Source organism: Bufo bufo, chromosome 1 (assembly GCF_905171765.1).
Source record: "Bufo bufo chromosome 1, aBufBuf1.1, whole genome shotgun sequence".
NCBI classification, from domain to species: Eukaryota; Metazoa; Chordata; class Amphibia; order Anura; family Bufonidae; genus Bufo; species Bufo bufo.
Window position 1 is genome coordinate 514,874,726 of NC_053389.1, and position 15,164 is coordinate 514,889,889.

Genomic DNA, 15,164 nt, shown 5'->3' on the forward strand with positions numbered 1-15,164 from the left:
ATTTTAAAACACGTGTGTAAACACGAATATGAACTTTGCCCCACGATAGCTCTTTTGTAGAACCCCCATAAAAACTTACAGTTACTTGACTTGGCCCTTGGGGATCTCGGACGCCACTTCAACACTTTGGCCGGGGGCTCGGCGGAGCTGATGTTGTGCTTTAACCTAATGAGAAAGATTTCATAATAAGGATTTGGAGAAAGGGCAGAGGGATAGCAGAGCAGGGAGAGGCTGGTGCTGCTACTAGGGGGTCATACCATGGGGGAGTAATAAAGCCCACCATAATGCCCCCCCAGTAGTAATAATTCTCCTTATAATATGCAAAACATTTGTAATGCCCCCAGTTGAGCTAATGTTCCCATAATGTGCCAATATAAAATACCCCTTCTCAGTGCCCCCGTAGATGACCCCCATAGTGCCCCCCCCTTCCCCATAGTACCCACCATAATGTGTCCCAGTATAAAATGCCCCTATACAGAGCCCCCATATAAAATATCTTCTTTTTAGCCTCAGTAGATGCCCCTATAGTGCCCCCAATAATCTGCAGTAAGATGTGCCCCATAGATGCCCCCAATCATGTGCCAGTAATAAGAGCCCCCCCACCATCATGTGCCAGTAGCCAGAGCCCCCCCATATCATGTCAGTAGCCAGAGCCCCCCATATCATGTGTCAGTAGCCAGAGCCCCCCATATCATGTGCCAGTAGCCAGAGTGCCCCCAATCATGTGCCAGAAATAAGAGCCCCCCCACCATCATGTGCCAGTAGCCAGAGCCCCCCATATCATATGCCAGTAGCCAGAGCCCCCATATCATGTGCCAGTAGCCAGAGTGCCCCCAATCATGTGCCAGAAATAAGAGCCCCCCCACCATCATGTGCCAGTAGCCAGAGCCCCCCCATATCATGTGCCAGTAGCCAGAGCCCCCATATCATGTGCCAGTAGCCCCCCATATCATGTGCCAGTAGCCAGAGCCCCCCCCTTATCATGTGCCAGTAGCCAGAGCCCCCCCCCTTATCATGTGCCAGTAGCCAGAGCCCCCCCCCCTTATCATGTGCCAGTAGCCAGATCCCCCCCATTATCATGTGCCAGTAGCCAGAGTGCCCCCATATCATGTGCCAGTAGCCAGAGTGCCCCCATATCATGTGCCAGTAGCCCCCCATATCATGTGCCAGTAGCCCCCCTTATCATGTGCCAGCCCAGTAGTCCCCCCTTATCATGTGCCAGCCCAGTAGTCCCCCCTTATCATGTGCCAGCCCAGTAGTCCCCCTTATCATGTGCCAGCCCAGTAGCCCCCCTTATCATGTGCCAGCCCAGCCCAGTAGTCCCCCCTTATGTGCCAGCCCAGTAGCCCCCCTTATGTGCCAGCCCAGTAGCCCCCCTTATCATGTGCCAGCCCAGTATTGTACCTATATAAAAAAATAAAAAAAAATAATACACTTATACTTACCTCCAGCAATGCGATGCGATGCAGGCCGCCTCTCCGTCTGTGTCCCTCGCTATACGGCTCAGGCGACGCGATGACGTCACCGCGCCGCCTGCACCGGCCTCTGATAGGCTGCCAGCACTAAGCCGGCAGCTTATCAGAGGAACAGGAGGGGACACACCTCTCCCTCCTCTGCCGCAGCACAGGCATCTGTATTGCCGTCCTGAGGACGGCAATACAGATGACTATGGAGATGAGCGCTTCCGCAATGGAGGCGCTCATCTCCTGCTCTGCCCTGCCGCCGGCCGCGGCCGCCCCCACTTGTCACCAGGGCCGCGGCCTTGCGGCACTCAGGCTTGCCGGCCCACCGGGAAATTTCCCGCTATCCCGGCAGGCCAGTCCGGCCCTGCGCTCGGCGCCTTTCGGCTGACAGCGCTGGGGTGCGGGGCACCCACTGCACCCCGTGTAGGATCGGCCCTGCCCGAACTTTTCGGCACTAAAGAGGCTGTAAAACAGCCCAGGAAAGGGCTAGAGGGCTGCAAAAGGGAGCTAAATGTAGTTAAATCCCCTGCAAACAAATGTGGATAGGGAAATGAATTAAAATAAAAATAAATAAATAAAAATGAACCAATATCAATTGGAGAGAGGTCCCATAGCAGAGAATCAGGCTTCATGTCAGCAGAGAATCAGTCTTCATGTCATAGCAGAGAATCAGGCTTCACGTCAGCCAAAACTGGAACAGTCCATTGTCATATATTAAGGCCCCGGCACCCAGACAGAGAGAGAGGTCCCATAACAGAGATTCAGGCTTCATGTCAGCAGAGAATCAGTCTTCATGTCATAGCAGAGAATCAGGCTTCACGTCAGCCAAAACTGGAACAGTCCATTGTCATATATTTAGGCCCCGGGCACCCAGACAGAGGAGAGAGGTCCCATAACAGAGATTCAGGCTTCATGTCAGCAGAGAATCAGTCTTCATGTCATAGCAGAGAATCAGGCTTCACGTCAGCCAAAACTGGAACAGTCCATTGTCAGATATTTAGGCCCCGGCACCCAGACAGAGGAGAGAGGTCCCATAGCAGAGATTCAGGCTTCATGTCATAGCAGAGAATCATGTTTTACGTCACCCAAAACTGGAACAGTCCCATTGTCAGATATTTAGGCCCCGGCACCCAGACAGAGGAGAGAGGTCCCATAGCAGAGATTCAGGCTTCATGTCATAGCAGAGAATCATGCTTCACGTCACCCAAAACTGGAACAGGCCACTGTCAGATATTTTTAGGCCCCGGCACCCAGACAGAGGAGATGGTTCATTCAACTTTGGGTTGCCCCGCAATAAATGGTAAAATGAAAAAAAAAAAATAGTATGGAATGAGGATGTGCCCTGGAGTACAATAATATATGGTTAAGGGGAGGTAGTTAATGTCTAATCTGCACAAGGGATGGACAGGTCCTGTGGGATCCATGCCTGGTTCATTTTTTATGAACGTCAGATTGTCCACATTGGCTGTAGACAGGCGGCTGCGTTTGTCTGTAAAGATGCCCCCTGCCGTGCTGAATACACGTTCAGGACAAAACACTGGCTGCCGGGCAGGCCAGCACCTCCAAGGCATAAAAGGCTAGCTCTGGCCACGGGACAATTTGGAGACCCAGGAGTTGAATGGGGCCGAACCATCAGTCAGTACGTGGAGGGGTGTGCACAGGGTACTGTTCCACCATGTTAGTGAAATGTTGCCTCCTGCTAACACGTTCCGTATCAGGTGGTGGTGCAGTTAGCGGTGGCGTGTTGACAAAACTTTTCCACATTTCTGCCATGCTAACCCTGCCCTCAGAGGAGCTGGCCGTGACACAGCTGCATTGGCGACCTCTTGCTCCTCCTCTGCCTTCGCCTTGGCCTTCCACTTGTTCCACTGTGACATTTGGGAATGCTCTCAGTAGCGTGTCTACCAACGTGCACTTGTACTCGCGCATCTTCCTATCACGCTCCAGTGCAGGAAGTAAGGTGGGCACATTGTCTTTGTACCGGGGATCCAGCAGGGTGCAACCCAGTAGTCCGCACATGTTTAAAAATGTGGGCAACTCTGCTGTCGTTGCGCAGGCACTGCAGCATGTAGTCGCTCATGTGTGCCAGGCTGCCCAAAGGTAAGGACAAGCTGTCCTCTGTAAAAGGCGGATCGTCATCGTCCTGCGTTTCCCCACAGCCACGCACCAGTGATGGGCCCGAGCTGCGTTGGGTGCAACCCCGCTGTGAACATGCTTCATCCTCATCCTCCTCCACCTCATCCTCGTCCTCCTCGTCCTCCAGTAGTGGGCCCTGTCTGGCCACATTTGTACCTGGCCTCTGCTGTTGCAAAAAACCTCCCTCTGAGTCACTTCGAAGAGACTGGCCTGAAAGTGCTAAAAATGACCCCTCTTCCTCCCCCTCCTCCTCCTGGGCCACCTCCTCTTCCATCATCGCCATAAGTGTTTTCTCAAGGAGACATAGAAGTGGTATTGTAACGCTGATAACGGCGTCATCGCCACTGGCCATGTTGGTGGAGTACTCGAAACAGCGCAACAGGGCACACAGGTCTCGCATGGAGGCCCAGTCATTGGTGGTGAAGTGGTGCTGTTCCGCAGTGCGACTGACCCGTGCGTGCTGCAGCTGAAACTCCACTATGGCCTGCTGCTGCTCGCACAGTCTGTCCAGCATGTGCAAGGTGGAGTTCCACCTGGTGGGCACGTCGCATATGAGGCGGTGAGCGGGAAGGCCGAAGTTACGCTGTAGCGCAGACAGGCGAGCAGCGGCAGGATGAGAACGCCGGAAGCGCGCACAGACGGGCCCGCACTTTATGCAGCAGCTCTGACAATGTCGGGGTAGTTGTGAATGAACTTCTGCACCATCAAATGTCAGCACATGCGCCAGGCAGGGATGTGCGTGAAACCGGCTAGTCCCAGAGCTGCAAAGAGATTTCGCCCATTATTGCACACCACCAGGCTGGGCTTGAGGCTCACCGGCAGCAACCACTCGTCGGTCTGTTGTTCAATACCCCGCCACAACTCCTGCGCGGTGTGGGGCCTGTCCCCCAAACATATGAGTTTCAGAATGGCCTGCTGACGTTTACCCCGGGCTGTGCTGAAGTTGGTGGTGAAGGTGTGTGGCTGACTGGATGAGCAGGTGGGAGAAGAGGAGAAGGAAGCTGAGTAGGAGGATCGCTGCGATCCTTGGCGGCGGAAGGACGTGCGCCAAACAGCTCTTCGCCTGGGTCCAGCCGCTACTACATTTACCCAGTGTGCAGTTATGGAGATATAGCGTCCCTGGCCGTGCTTACTGGTCCACGTATCTGTGGTTAGGTGGACCTTGCAACAGATGGCGTTCCGCAGTGCACACTTGATTTTATCGAATACTTGGTTGTGCAGGGAAGGCACGGCTCTCTTGGAGAAGTAGTGGCGGCTGGGAACAACATACTGTGGGACAGCAAGCGACATGAGCTGTTTGAAGCTGTCTGTGTCCACCAGCCTGAATGACAGCATTTCATAGGCCAGCATTCAGGGCCAGGGATCGAGGTAGGCTAGGTGGGAATTTACGCTTTCTCTCAAATGTTTGTGAGATGGAGAGCTGAACGCTGCCGTGTGACATGGTTGAGTTGCTTGGTGACGGAGGTAGTGGTGGTGTTGGTGGTACATCCTCTGTTTGCTGGGCGGCAGTGCCAATGTTCCTCCAGAGGCGGAGGAAGAGGCCGAGACGGCAGCAGCAGAAGAGGTAGCAGGGGGGAGCCTGAGTGAGTTCCTTGTTTTTTAAGGTGTTTACTCCACTGCAGTTCATGCTTTGCATGCAGGTGCCTGGTCATTGCAGGTTGTGCTAAGGTTCAGAACGTTAATGCCTCGCTTCAGGCACTGATGGCACAGCGTGCAAACCACTTCGGGACTTGTCGTCAGCACATTGTTTGAAGAACTGCCATGCCAGGGAACTCCTTGAAGCTGCCTTTGGGGTGCTGGGTCCAGATGGCGGTGGCCAATAGCAGACGGACTCTATTGGCGGCGGGTGTTCTGCTTTTGCCCACTGCTCCCTCTTTTGCTACGCTGTTGGCTCGGTCTCACCACTGCCTCTTCCTCCGAATCTGAAAGTCAGTAGCACGACCCTCATTCCATGTGGGGTCTAGGACCTCATCGTCCCCTGCATCGTCTTCCACCCAGTCTTCCTCCCTGACCTCGCTGTTCAGTCTGCACACTGCAGAATGACGCAGCAGTTTGGCATCCTTGTGTATACATCATCATCAGAGACGTGCTGAGGTGTATTCCCATGTCCTCATCATTAGGAAACATAAGTGGTTGTGCGTTAGTGCAGTTCTATCTCTTCCACCCCTGGGGAAGGGCTAGGTGGATGCCCTTGGGAAACCCTGCCAGCAGAGTCTTCAAACAGCATAAGAGACTGCTGCATAACTTGAGGCTCAACAGTTTCCCTGATATGCAAGGCGATGATGTGACAGACTGATGGGCTTGGTTTCATGCGCCATCTGTGAGCTTTCTGCAGAAGACTGGGTGGGAGATAATGGAACGTGCTGGATCCACTGTCGGCCACCCAATTGACTAATGCCTGTACCGCTCAGGCCTTACCATCCTTAGAACGGCAATTGGGCCCCCACCAAATATTGCTGTAAATTCTGCTGGCTACTGGGACCTGAGGTAGTTTGTTCACTAGGACGTGTGGCTGTGGCAGAATGGGGCCACGTCCTCTCCCAGCACCAGAGGGTCCACAACACCACCACGATCATGTCCGCGTCCCTTACTAGATGTTTTCCTCATTGTTACCGTTCACCACAATCAGAATTATTGGTCCAATGTATTGAATTCCAATTCATGCCTTTTTTTACAGGCACCTAACACAATCTGGCTATCTATTTAGGCACCGTATTACACTAATACAGGCACAACATTAAAGACAGATTTAGCTGAATATAAATTGTAGGCCTAGTATTTAGGCGCTGGATTACAGGAATCCCTTTTAACGAAGGAATTAAACTTGGAAATGCACGGTAGCGTGTGAAGTTATTGAGGATTGACCCTATCCGCACCTTCAGTCTAATATACCCTTTTATGGATAGATTTAAAGTTGGCCTAATGACAGCAGAAACCACTGATTTAGGGGATTGCTAAGTTGGGAATTGTAATCAACCCAGAACAAAAACTGTGCTTTGGCGGACACTAAATATAATTACCAGCTCAGCAATAAACACAGATTTAGCTGAATAATAAATTTTAGGCCTATTATTTAGGCGCTGGGTGACAGTATATACTGTTACGGACAGAATTATTTAAACTTGGAAATGCACGGTAGCGTGTGAAGTTATTGAGGATGACACTATCCGCACCTTCAATCTAATATACCCTTTTTAGGGATAGATTTAAACTTGGCCTGATACAGCAGAAAAAAAATATTTAGGGGGATTGCTAAGTTGGGAATTGTATACAAACCCAGAACAAAAACTGTGCTTCGGCAGACAGCAGAACAGTATTACATTGGCTAGCCACAGCAGAAACACCAGATTTAGGGTACTGCTATTTTTGGCCAATTGTATTTAACCCCTCAATACAATAGCAAGCACAGCAAGCTCCTGATGTAGGATATAGCAAAAAAATAACCACACTATTGATGGTTAAATGGACTTGGTGGCAGCTTGTGCTGGCGCACCACAAGACACGAAATGGCCGCCGAACACTCCAAGAAAAAAGTGACATAAAAACGCTCTGGGCAGCCTAAAAAACAGTGAGCAATTAAATAGCCGCAGTTCAATGATCCACAGCTGTAGATCGATCACTGAATTAAGTGTTTTTGCAGAGTTAATCACTGTCTAATCTCGCCCTAACAGCAGCTGCAACCTCTCCCTACACTGATCATAGCAGAGTGACGTCAGCGCTATTTGACCCCAGCTTAAATATAGGCTGGGTCACATGCTGCACTGGCCAATCACAGCCATGCCAATAGTAGGCATGGCTGTGATGGCCTCTAGGGGCAAGTAGTATGACGCTTGTTGATTGGCTGCTTTGCAGCCTTTCAAAAAGTGCCAAGAAAGCGCCGAACACCGAACCCGAACCCGGACTTTACGAAAAGTGATCGGGATCGGGTCCGTGTCACAGACACCCCCAAAATTCGGGTACGAACCCGAACATACAAGTTCGTGTTCGCTCATCCCTATTCATAAGGCCATGGTGGAAGTTTAAAATCTAATTGTGCTGAAGGAACGCATTTGGTGCATCATTAATCAATGTATAATATACAAAGTATTGTGCCTTTTTATAATAAACTGGATCACAAACTGTTTTTTCCCTTGAAATACAACTTGACGAATATTGTTAACGATATATCCATTGCGGCGAGGTCCTGTTTCAAATTTAAAAAAAAAAACCTCAAACATTTAGGTACAAAAAAAAAAGGAATAACAGAGAACAATACCAAATGGGAACACTATTCAGGACCTATTTTTGCTAAGGCCTTGGACAATCTTATTCATATTTTGAAGATATTCCAATGTAAAGGTACACAGTATCATATTGACGATGTACAAACACCTGGCAAAATATATGTCAATCAGCTGTATGATGAGAAAATACGTGCACTGCACAAGTGTCATCTCCCTTCTCATTTCAGCACTGATAGCACTCTATCCCATTAAATATCTGTGACTATATTTAACATACACTGCGTGCAGAATTATTAGGCAAATGAGTATTTTGACCACATCATCCTCTTTATGCATGTTGTCTTACTCCAAGCTGTATAGGCTCGAAAGCCTACTACCAATTAAGCATATTAGGTGATGTGCATCTCTGTAATGAGAAGGGGGTGTGGTCTAATTACATCAACACCCTATATCATGGGTGCATAATTATTAGGCAACTTCCTTCCTTATGGCAAAATGGTCAAAAGAAGGACTTGACAGGCTCAGAAAAGACAAAAATAGTGAGATATCTTGCAGAGGGATGCAGCACTCTTAAAATTGCAAAGCTTCTGAAGCGTGATCATCGATCAATCAAGCGTTATGATTCAAAATAGTCAACAGGGTTGCAAGAAGCGTGTGGAAAAACCAAGGGCGCAAAATAACTGCCCATGAACTGAGAAAAGTCAAGCGTGGCAGTCTGCCAAATGCCACTTGCCACCAGTTTGGCCATATTTCAGAGCTGCAACATCACTGGAGTGCCCAAAAGCCACAAGTTTGCAATACTCAGAGACATGGCCAAGGTAAGAAAAGGCTGAAAGACGACCACCACTGAACAAGACACACAAGCTGAAACGACAAGACTGGGCCAAGAAATATCTCAAGACTGATTTTTCTAAGTGTTTTATGGACTGAGAAATGAGAGTGAGTTCTTTGATGGGCCAGATGGACGGGCCCGGTGCTGGATTGGTATAGGGCAGAGAGCTCCAGTCCGACTCAGGACAGCCAGCAAGGTGGAGGTGGAGTACTGGTTTGGGCTGGTATCATCAAAGATGAGCTTGGGGGCCTTTTCGGGTGAGGATGGAGTCAAGCTCAACTCCCAGTCCTACTGCCAGTTTCTGGAAGACACCTGTCTTTCAAGCAGTGGTACAGGGAAGAAGTCTGCATCCTCAAGAAAAACCATGATTTTCATGCAGACAATGCTCCATCACACGCGTACTCCACATCGTGGCTTGGCAAGAAAGGGTATAAAAGAAGAAAATCTAATGACATGGCCTCCTTGTTCACCTGATTGAACCCAATTGAGAACCTGTGGTCCATCATCAAATGTGAGATTTACAAGGAGGGAAAACAGTACACCTCTCTGAACAGTGACTGGGGAGGCTGTGGTTGCTGCTGCATGCAATGTTGATGGTGAACAGATCAAAACACTGACAGAATCCATGGATGGCAGGCTTTTGAGTGTCTTGCAAAGAAAGGTGGCTATATTGGTCACTGATTTGTTTTTGTTTTGTTTTTGAATGTCAGCAATTTATATTTTTGAATGTTGAGATGTTATATTGGTTTCACTGGTAAAAAATAAATAATTGAAATGGGTATATATTTGTTTTTTGTTAAGTTGCCTAATAATTATGCACAGTAATAGTCACCTGCACACACAGATATCCCCCTAAAATAGCTAAAACTAAAACAAACTAAAAACTACTTCCAAAAATATTCAGCTTTGATATTAATGAGTTTTTTGGGTTCATTGAGAACATGTTGTTGTTCAATAATAAAATTAATCCTCAAAAATACAACTTGCCTAATAATTCTGCACTCCCTGTAAAGTGGCACACAGGAGGAAGAGAGACGGCAAAGGGCAGGCCAGGTGCGATGTGCTTGTGTTTGACTCGTCAGACTGCTGAAGGGCGTGGGTGTTCGTTGGTGTGTTTTTTTGGGTTTGAAAAAATTGGACCTACTCAGAGGTGAGAGATGATCAATAGTCAAACACCATAATAAACATACTTACGCCTCAAATCCATGACTGGGTTTAAGGATTTCCAATTGGGCCGTGTATACAGGTCCTTCTCAAAAAATTAGCATATTGTGGATAAAGTTCCTTATTTTCTGTAATGTACTGATAAACATTAGACTTTTCATATATTTTAGATTCATTACACACAACTGAAGTAGTTCAAGCCTTTTCTTGTTTTAATATTGATGATTTTGGCATACAGCTCATGAAAACCCCAAATTCCTATCTCAAAAAATTAGCATATTTCATCCGACCAATAAAAGGAAAAGTGTTTTCAATACAAAAAAAGTCAACCTTCAAATAATTAAGTTCAGTTATGCACTCAATACTTGGTCGGGAATCCTTTTGCAGAAATTACTGCTTCAATGCGGCGTGGAATGGAAGCAATCAGCCTGTGGCACTGCTGAGGTGTTATGGAGGCCCAGGATGCTTCGAATAGCGGCCTTAAGCTCATCCAGAGTGTTGGGTCTTGCGTCTCTCAACTTTCTCTTCCAATATCCCACAGATTCTCTATGGGGTTCAGGTCAGGAGAGTTGGCAGGCCAATTGAGCACAGTAATACCATGGTCAGTAAACCATTTACCAGTGGTTTTGGCACTGTGGTGCAGGTGCCAGGTCGTGCTGAAAAATGAAATCTTCATCTCCATAAAGCTTTTCAGCAGATGGAAGCATGAAGTGCTTCAAAATCTCCTGATAGCTAGCTGCATTGACCCTGCCCTTGATAAAACACAGTGGACCAACACCAGCAGCTGACATGGCACCCCAGACCATCACTGACTGTGGGTACTTGACACTGGACTTCAGGCATTTTGCATTTCCCTCTCCCCAGTCTCCTCCAGACTCTGGCACCTTGATTTCCAAATGACATGCAAAATTTGCTTTCATCCGAAAAAAAGTACTTTGGACCACTGAGCAACAGTCCAGTGCTGCTTCTCTGTAGCCCAGGTCAGGCGCTTCTGCGCTGTTTCTGGTTCAAAAGTGGCTTGACCTGGGGAATGCGGCAACTGTAGCCCATTTCCTGCACACGCCTGTACACGGTGGCTTCCGCAGGTCCCCCAAGTCTGGAATTGGTCCTTCTCCACAATCTTCCTCAGGATCCGGTCACCTCTTCTCGTTGTGCAGCGTTTTCTGCCACACTTTTTCCTTCCCACAGACTTCCCACTGAGGTGCCTTGATACAGCACTCTGGGAACAGCCTATTCGTTCAGAATTTTCTTTCTGTGTCTTACCCTCTTGCTTGAGGGTGTCAATGAAGGCCTTCTGGACAGCAGACAGGTCGGCAGTCGTACCCATGATTGCGGTTTTGAGTAATGAACCAGGCTGGGAGTTTTTAAAAGCCTCAGGAATCTTTTGCAGTGTTTAGAGTTAATTAGTTGATTCAGATGATTAGGTTAATAGCTCGTTTAGAGAACCTTTTCATGATATGCTAATTTTTTGAGATAGGGAATTTTGGTTTTCATGAGCTGTATGCCAAAATCATCAATATTAAAACAAGAAAAGGCTTGAACTACTTCAGTTGTGTGTAATGAATCTAAAATATATGAAAGTCTAATGTTTATCAGTACATTACAGAAAATAATGAACTTTATCACAATATGCTAATTTTTTGAGAAGGACCTGTATATAGGGCCTTTTTCCGGCTCCACCTTCACCACTGCGTCCACGATCATTGAGCTCCCGCCGAAACTGATCCCGGCAGCTGTTTCACCGGGTCTTGGTCTGCTTTACTATTTTGAAAATAAAAAAATACAAGCTTAGATTTTTTTAAGGAAAAAAAAACAAAAAAACAAATGGAAAAAAAGTATAAAATGGATGAAAATACACCACATGCTACAGTAGTACCAGTGTGGCTATACTAATGAAATATGTTCATGAAACCAGTGAAAAATTTTGCTAGCCATTGGTATGTAAATTTATGCACAATATGCGTTAAGTACCAACTATTGTATGCTCAATTAAAACTAGAACAAGTGCCGCCAACTAGCAGGGCACATGCATAGTATCCATTACTACAGTTTTACTGTATCATAGCTAGGACCAGGCATTAAAATACACCCAATGGTAGGAGTATATGGTATATATTTTACAATTCTTTTGTAAAATCCATATATAGACCTATATAAATTAAGGCAGGCAATTTAAATATACAGTTTATGAACATGGAGCTAAGCGTTCCGCCGTATCACGGCCTAGCATCCTGTTGAGAACAGGAGTTCACGCCATCATTGGTTGCTATGACGCTGTGCGCTTCGAGCCACCACTGCAGTACCGTAATACACTAGTATGATCTATACCAGTGTCTGACTGTACTTCATCGTCGACACAAAGCACACCGCATCATAGCAATAAAAGAGGATGCCAGGCCAGGACAGTGCAATAACATTGCTGGCACTTACCTAAATCTGCCCGGCCTCTGGCATCGGCTTTTTTGCCATTCCACACGCCTCATGGAACGGGCCACTTTCTCCCACGAGACCTCCTTGCGGACTTTGTCATGGTAGACATTAAGCCTGCTGTCCCAAAGCTCTGGCCTCTCCTGTACCAGAGTAATCAATTTTTCTACATTCCATTTAGGCATGTTCAAAAAAAATTATAATATGCTCCAGCAAACACCACACAAGCAGTATGACCACAGGTCACTAGCAAACTGCTATGAGGTAACCTATGACCTGAAGCTTCCTTCATGTATTGAAATTAGTTTTTTTTTATTTTATTTGGCACAAATCGGGCAGACAGTTTTGCCATGTTAAAGATTAATAAAACGGACGCGGACACGGATGACAAACGGTTGTGCATCCGCGATTTTCGCGGACCCATTGATTTGAATGCGTTGTCCGTGAAAAAAATAGGACAGCTCATATTTTTTTGACGGACTGGAAACACGGATCACGGACGCGGATGACAAACGGTGCATTTTCCGAGTTTTCAACGGAGCCATTGAAAGTCAATGGGTCCGCAGAAAATCACGGAAAACGGAACAACGGAATACGGAACCCAACAACGGTCGTGTGCATGAGGCCTAATACACTGCAAACAGGGCTTTAGAGTATATCATTGCACCGCTGAATAGGAATTATGCCCTAATATTTTTCTACTTTTACACAACACAAAAGGCTTTCAAACATATAAGTGCAATGCTGAACTGCGAATATATATATTTTTTGCCACTAATACACGGCAAACAGGGCTTTAGAATATATCACTGCACCACTGAATGGCAATTAGGCCCTAATGCTTTTCTACCTTTACACAACACAAAAGGCTTTTCAACAGATAAGTGATACGCTGAACAGCGAATATATTTTTATTTCACCACTAATACACGGCAAACAGGGGCTTTAGAGTATATCACTGCACCGCTGAAAGGCACTTGGGCCCTATTTTTTTCTACTTTTACACAACACAAGAGGCTTTTTTCAACATATATGTGCAATGCTGAACGCGAATATATTTTAATTTTGCCACTAATACACTGCAAACAGGGCTTTAGAGTATAGCACTTGCACGCGCTGAAAGGCAATTGGGCCCTATTTTTTTTTCTACTTTTACACAACCCAAAAGGCTTTTTCAACATATACGTGCGATGTTGAACGGCGAATATATTTTTATTTCTCCACTAATACACGGCAAACAGGGCTTTAGAGTATATCACTGCACCGCTGATCGGCATTAGGCCCTATTTTTTTTCTACTTTTACACAACACAAAAGGCTTTTCAACAGATATGTGCAATGCCGAATGCCGAATATATATATATATATTTTTTGCCACTAATACACTGCAAACAGTGCTTTAGAGTATATCACTGCACCGCTGAAAGGCAATTGGGCCCTAATGTTTTCTACAGTCGTGCCAAAAGTTTTGAGAATGACACAAATATTAGTTTTTCCACAAAGTTTGTTGCTAAACTGCTTTTAGATCTTTGTTTCAGTTGTTTCTGTGATGTAGTGAAATATAATTACACGCACTTCATACGTTTCAAAAGGCTTTTATCGACAATTACATGACATTTATGCAAAGAGTCAGTATTTGCAGTGTTGGCCCTTCTTTTTCAGGACCTCTGCAATTCGACTGGGCATGCTCTCAATCAACTTCTGGGCCAATTCCTGACTGATAGCAACCCATTCTTTCATAATCACTTCTTTCAGTTTTTCAGAATTAGTGGGTTTTGTTTGTCCACTCCGCCTCTTGAGGATTGACCACAAGTTCTCAATGGGATTAAGATCTGGGGAGTTTCCAGGCCATGGACCCAAAATGTCAACATTTTGGTCCCCGAGCCACTTAGTTATCACTTTTGCCTTATGGCACGGTGCTCGATCGTGCTTGAAAATGCATTGTTCTTCACCAAACTGTTGTTGGATTGTTGGAAGAAGTTGCTGTTGGAGGGTGTTTTGATACCATTCTTTATTCATGGCTGTGTTTTTGGGCAAAGTTGTGAGTGAGCCCACTCCCTTGGATGAGAAGCAACCCCACACATGAATGGTCTCAGGATGCTTTACTGTTGGCATGACACAGGACTGATGGTAGCGCTCACCTTTTCTTCTCCGGACAAGCCTTTTTCCAGATGCCCCAAACAATCGGAAAGAGGCTTCATCGGAGAGTATGACTTTGCCCCAGTCCTCAGCAGTCCATTTACCATACTTCCTGCAGAAGATCAATCTGTCCCTGATGTTTTTTTTGGAGAGAAGTGGCTTCTTTGCTGCCCTTCTTGACACCAGGCCATCTTCCAAAAGTCTTCGCCTCACTGTGCGTGCAGATGCGCTCACACCTGCCTGCTGCCATTCCTGAGCAAGCTCTGCACTCCAATCCCGCAGCTGAATCCTCTTTAGGAGACGATCCTGGCGCTTGCTGGACTTTCTTGGACGCCCTGAAGCCTTCTTAACAAGAATTGAACCTCTTTCCTTGAAGTTCTTGATGATCCTATAAATTGTTGATTGAGGTGCAATCTTAGTAGCCACAATATCCTTGCCTGTGAAGCCATTTTTTATGCAACGCAATGATGGCGCACGCGTTTCTTTGCAGGTCACCATGGTTACCAATGGAAGAACAATGATTTCAAGCATCACCCTCCTTTTAACATGTCAAGTCTGCCATTTTTTACCCAATCAGCCTGACATAATGATCCCAAGCCTTGTACTCGTCAACATTCTCACCTGAGTTAACAAGACGATTACTGAAATGATCTCAGCAGGTCCTTTAATGACAGCAATGAAATGCAGTGGGAAGTTTTTTTGGGGATTAAGTAAATTTTCATGGCAAAGAAGGACTATGTAATTCATCTGATCACTCTTCATAACATTCTGGAGTATATGC